Here is a 5733-nt window from a genome sequence, read left to right as displayed (position 1 = left end):
TAGTTTTTTCCGTGGTTTGAGGCTGTGTGTCAAGTCCATTGCTAGAGGGTAAGGGGTGGACGGGAGCCTCCGGCCGGGACCGGAACGTGGGAGCGCGATCGTCCCGGGTGCCCGTGGGTCTGTGCACAGCGCGCTCGTGGGTGCACTTTCGGGGTGGGGACTTGCTGAAGAGATCGCCCGGGAGGTGCGTGCGCCTGGAGGCAGACCTTGCCCCGATGTGACGGGACGAGCCGCTGACACGTGGTGCGAAAACACCCGAGGGAGAGGGGATGATTTCTTTCGGCTTTCGAGGAGGTGAGCTCTCTCTGTGCGCCGGATCCTGTGCCGGGAAGGCTCGGAATAAGTGGAGCTAGGAGTCGCTTGTTCAAGGGACCGACTGTCCAGGGTGTTGGGCGCCGTCGGCTGCAGACGCCAGTGGGTTTTGTGTGTGCTGGGTTTAGTGCGGGCTACCGCTTCCCTTCGTGCCACCCCGGGGTGGAAGATTGGGGCCAGGCCAAAGCGCGGAGAGCAAGAAAGTGCGAGGCCTGAAGGTGGGGCGCGCAGAGCTCCGCCGAAAGCGGCGTGGCGTGGAGATGGGGAGCTGCTTTGGGGTTGGCGCGGTGGGGGTCGGGGACAGCGCGGGGGTGGTGTGAGGGGCACTGCCCCCCGCTCCGGTGGAGGACCCGGGGCTGCGTCCGAGGGGTCTTCCTCCGGCCTTCCCTGGCAGGCGCGCCCGCGGGGCTGCAGCCTCGGGGCCTGAGTTGGGAGGAAAAACAGCGCAGCCGGTAAATAAATCGATAGAGGGAGAATCTGAACTAACTCTAAAACAAATTATTTCTGACATTAAGAATACTAGAAAATCCTGAGAAAGTCAGGCTTTGCAGAAGCTTGGAATTACATGAACTTTGGAGACTATCCAGTCCAGCCCACCCAGCACAGATGGGCCCTCTTTGTGTCATCCTAGCATAGCCTGTGTATGCACCTCTCTGAAGAGTAGCCAATGTTTTCATTGTATTTGTCTCTGATTTGGGATGGACACTAAAGCATCTCATAGGCTAAGGGATCTTTCCCCAGCTAGTGAGGATATAGAGCTTACCTCCCAAGGCAGCCTTCCACATCTGGACCCGCGAACCCGACCGCACGGCGGCCCAAAGCTGGGAGACATTTTAAAAATGACCGTTAAAAAACAGTGTTACCCAGGTCTGTCGTTACCACAGCAACGTGGTCACCGGCGTTTGCAGGGGTCCGGTGGAGGTTCTAGAGGGTCGTTTAGACCCGGGCCGGGTCTCCTCACTGAGTGGGGCGGGTGGGGCTCGGACGCCCCAGGACTGGACACCCCGCGAAGGCCCCCCACCCGGCCGGCCATTCCCGCCTGGCTCCCGAGCGCGCCCGGGGACGGCTCTCCGAGAGCCCGCGGAGGTAGGACGAGCCAAAATGGCTCTGTGCGGGTAAACTGCAGCTTCAGCCGCGAACCCCTGCCCTCGCCCTCCGGACGTCGATGCGGACGCGGGTGTCTTTCACTCCAGCGCACCGAAACCCACAGTTTTTCTCCGAGCTGCGCCGTGGAGGCGAGGGCTGCTTACGGGCGATGACAAAGGGTGTCGCGCAGGATTCTCGCAGGGCCCAAGTTTTCCTCGGAATTGAAACAGTGCCGGAGCCCAGACGCCCACCGTCCCAGCACAGGAAGGCCATAGGGTGCTCCAGCGGCTGGGGTCTTTATGTACAGAGCACCAAACGGAGAATGGCCCCGGACACTCGGACGGTGGCCGTACGGAGCGATGGTCACTGCCACTAATGCGCGTCCTTGATGGCATTTGCAGTGTCCAGGGGTCCTGAGACGGGGAGCCTGGGAGACGTTCCCAGACTTCTGGAGATCTGCCCGCAGTTTCGCTTTCGGAATTTTCGGGATCGTTGGGTTTCTAGAGTTGGGTGGGATTCTGGGGAGGACGCGGAGACGCTCAGTCCCCTCCGTGCGTGGCCCGTCCGCCCGCCCGCCCCGGGATCTCGCGGCTTTGCTTTTCTGTACCTCGCCGCGCCGTGAGGGGACTGGGGCTTCCGGGGCTGCGCGCTCCCCGCCGCTGCACCCCGGGAGGTTCGGGTCCTGCTGCGGCCGGTCCGTTTTTTAGGAGGGTCCACCTCACTTGGATCCGAAACCATTGTTGTTGCCCAGCGCTCTCTCCTCCTCTCCACCCTTGCACCACAGCCGAGGGGCCTGGGCAACAGACTGGCATGTCTACATCAGCAAATGGATCCGGGTTCAACCAGGTGGGAGAAAAAGCAAAAAACGCTTAAATCCAGCTTCATTTCCTGGGCAGAGGATTGGAGGCGGGGAAACAGATAGGAGATGGGGGCGGGGAGGGGAGAAGGATTGGTGGACTGAGGAATTGTTGGCCTGGCTGTCCTTTGAGATAGGAGATCTGCTACTTTCTCCTTACTTTGCATTAAATTTGCACACACTTTGCTTCCTCCCTGCCACAAAGAAGTACCGTCTGAGATCTGTATCTTAGCTCGATGCTGGGACCGAGCCGTCTGCCAACGGAGGAGGCAAGAGAAATGCATGCACACCCCAAAGTCTCCAGACCCCCGCCCAAGTTTTTACTGCCAGCAAGATCCGTTTCTAGGCCTCGGATAAACTGCCCGGTGGCAGGGGCTCTCGTCATGGAGACAAGTGCAGTCAACCACACAGTTTTTTCCCCCATTGAGTTTATTGGTACATTTAAAGCAAACAATACAGTTACATTTATCATTGGGGTCTTGTTCTTGTTTTTCCCCCATACCCCTGCCCCCGCTTCACCCAACTACACAGTTGTGATGCGTGTTACTCTGTAAGTGCCAGCCAGACCCTTTGAGCTGAGAGTGGAGTGTTTCACGTAGCCTGTTAGGACACCGGTACCTTGAATCTCAATCCCGCTGGGAGTGCATTTTACTAGTGATGGAGGAACTGATCATCGAGTTTTACCTCTTCAAAGTGTTCTTGCAGAAATTATAGACCAATCAGAAAAAAAAAAACTTGCTAGATATAAATGGCAAGTTCTACGATTCTTGGCATTAATAAAACAAAGCCAGAATAGGTCCCTGACTCCTCCCTGGTCCTTTTTTATCATAGGCCTTCCCGGGAATATTAAACTGTTCATCATAGGCGCTTTGGGCCCACTTTAGCTGAGATAGCATTTTCCACTTTTTCCTAAGTCCCAATGCCCCGGTGGACTCAGAAGAAATACTGATGATAGAAACAAGGTCAAGAGTACAAGTACATGGGGTTCTGTTAGTGGGTATGAGGTCCTTGGGGTCTGAGAAGCCCACATAATGCAAATCCAAACTTTCCAGGGCCGACACTTCTGTGTAAAATATATTTTTTGAGGATATCAGAATAAAAGTTCTTGTCTATTTTTTAAAAACATAATTTGAACAAAAAACACTCCCTGTGGAATTTTTATGACCTCCAATTCTGATGTTATGGATTTGGGCAACATTTCTTTGTATTTCACTATTCAAAATTTTTAGAGTTCCTGTAATGATGTAGGAGTAGTAAGGAGACTCTTGTATCAAAATGGCATTACAATTTGCAATTCAAGAATCTTTTTGATGGTTCTAATTATTCTTACATCTACATTGCCTCACCAGCAATTTACTAACCCTGTCCCACACATAACAATAATTAGGGAGCGTGGGCGTGGTGGCTCATGCCTATAATTCCAGCACTCAGGAGGCTGAGGCAGAGGATTGCTGCTAGTTTGAGGCCAGCCTGGGCTACATAGTGAGTTCAAGTCCAGCCTAGAATAATACAAAGTGATACCCTGTCTCAAAAAACAAGAACAGAAAAAAGCTTTTTTAAAGGGGAACTTGTGCTCGTCACAGCGGATCAGAAGGCCAGCCTGTGCAGTCACAGGGATGTGAGGCCCCTGGCTTGTACGGAAGATTCCTGATGGTTTCAGGGTGGGGAGCTGGGATCTCTCTTCTAGTTTCAGACGTGGTTCTGTGTAAGGTATGTGACCAGGGATGAATGGTGCCATCTTTCTGAGTCTCCCATTTCTTATCTGGGAAAGAAGGGCATCGAACTGGGATCTCAGCTCTCCCTACATTTCCATCCCAGAGCAAAGCCCTGTGGTTCAGTAGGTCTATGCTGACATGCCCAAGTGACTCATCTTTTGACTTGTGTCCCCAAAGTGTAGCAAGAGCACCCCTTGCCTTAGGTGACAGTTGTATGGGATGATGGCTGTATGAGCAGCTGGTGATTGTAGCCCACTGTGCAGAAGTGAGGTGCTGTGACGGTTAGGCCATGTTTTCATTTTTACTCAGGCAAGGGTGCTGGAGAGAACACCAAGGACTTTGCATGTGTAACTGGGACACATAACCCAGGAATGGCAGAACTGGGTTAAATGAGCAATGCCTGGCTTGATTTTCCTCACCTGATTCCTAGGTCTAGAAGGGATCATTCTAGATAGAGCTCTGTACCCCCCGCTGGCTAATGTTTATCTAAACTATAGCTGGATGACTCTCACTTCTGGTGACCAGAGAAAAAATGTCCGATGAAGTTCAAGTCTTTCCATTTTTAGCCTTAGGGTTTGGCAGAGGGCAGTACTTACTCTCTGTAAGACCGAACTCTGGTGGGACAGTTCTTAAGAAAAACATCTTGTTGGCTAAAATAAGTGTTGGCTGTGTCTAAGTCAAAGTACAAAAGATGTTTAAATGGCAGGACTATGTTGTGATGGGTACTTCTGTTAGAACTTCCAGTAGAACAAGGACGGTTGCATGTTTCAGCGTTGGTTTTATACTGTCAGTTTGGTAGTGATCCAATGAAAAGCCCATCTGAGTAGCACGTTACTATACCTAGTGGTAGTGGCGAAGCAATGGCATGAGTGTTGTTTTTCTTTTAAGACAAAAGATGTTAATGTATGAGTTGCATTTTTCTAAACTAAAACCTCAGTATTCAGGTTTAGTTGCAGCGTTGGCACTTTGTGATAAATAAGTGGGTTTTGGTTGCAGTTTGGGCACTTGGTCTCTAAAAGGTTCACCATTACTGGTCTATAGAGAGGTTTTTTTTTTGTTTGTTTGTTTGTTTGTTTGTTTTGTACCGGGGATTGAACTCAGGTCCTTGTGCTTACGAGGCAGGCAATGGAACCATTGGGTTAAATCCCCGGCCCGAGAGTTTTAGAATGTGATACTAATTCACCACAGCGGTAACACCTCACCTGTAGGCTTCCATTCATGTAATAAGATAGACATTTTTCACAGTAATTAAAGAAAGAACCCATTGTGCTTTTCTGTTTCTTATTTTTCTTAAAAAAAAAGGAAATGCCACATTTTGCTAGATAAAGTGTTTGCTGTTAAAGCCTGTGTTGAATTCTGCAAAGTAGTGCAAATAATATCAGCAGTTGAGATTAGACAGGAGTGGCCTAGACCTGGTAGGGTGGGAAGAAACGGGTAGATTTTTTAATCCTGCGAGTTTTTCTCAGCAGCCTTAGTTGCAAGCCATTCTTAATGCTTTACATTTATAATTCATGTTTTTAATGAGTTTTGTTGCCCCAAATTTACAGAGGAAATACTAACGCCTTAGAGAATCAGGGCAGCTTGCCCATAATGACACAGCTATTAAGAGTGAGAGCTAGAGAATACCTTATTAGTTTCTGTAATCAAACCCACGTAGATATGACCTTACATATTTAGTACAATGTGTTACCCCTGTACACATGGAAAAAAAATTAACATTTCTAGACCAATATGGTTGTCCATTTCTGTACAATGCCACATCTC

At 50.4% G+C, this 5733-nt stretch overlaps 1 protein-coding gene across 1 annotated transcript in view; it reads left to right on the top strand.

The window, feature by feature from the left end:
* The first annotated feature begins 244 nt into the window (after positions 1-244).
* Sfmbt2 (Scm like with four mbt domains 2) overlaps positions 245-5733 on the top strand; it is a 219667-nt gene continuing 214178 nt past the window's right edge. The window contains exon 1 of the mRNA XM_010621393.3: positions 245-294. The gene's annotated coding sequence lies outside the window, so the exon portion shown is untranslated. The remainder of the gene's footprint in view (positions 295-5733) is intronic.

This window comes from Fukomys damarensis, unplaced genomic scaffold, assembly GCF_012274545.1.
Source record: "Fukomys damarensis isolate Sample0158 unplaced genomic scaffold, DMR_v1.0_HiC HiC_scaffold_10, whole genome shotgun sequence".
Taxonomy (NCBI): domain Eukaryota; kingdom Metazoa; phylum Chordata; class Mammalia; order Rodentia; family Bathyergidae; genus Fukomys; species Fukomys damarensis.
This window is presented reverse-complemented; position numbering and strand designations above follow the sequence as displayed.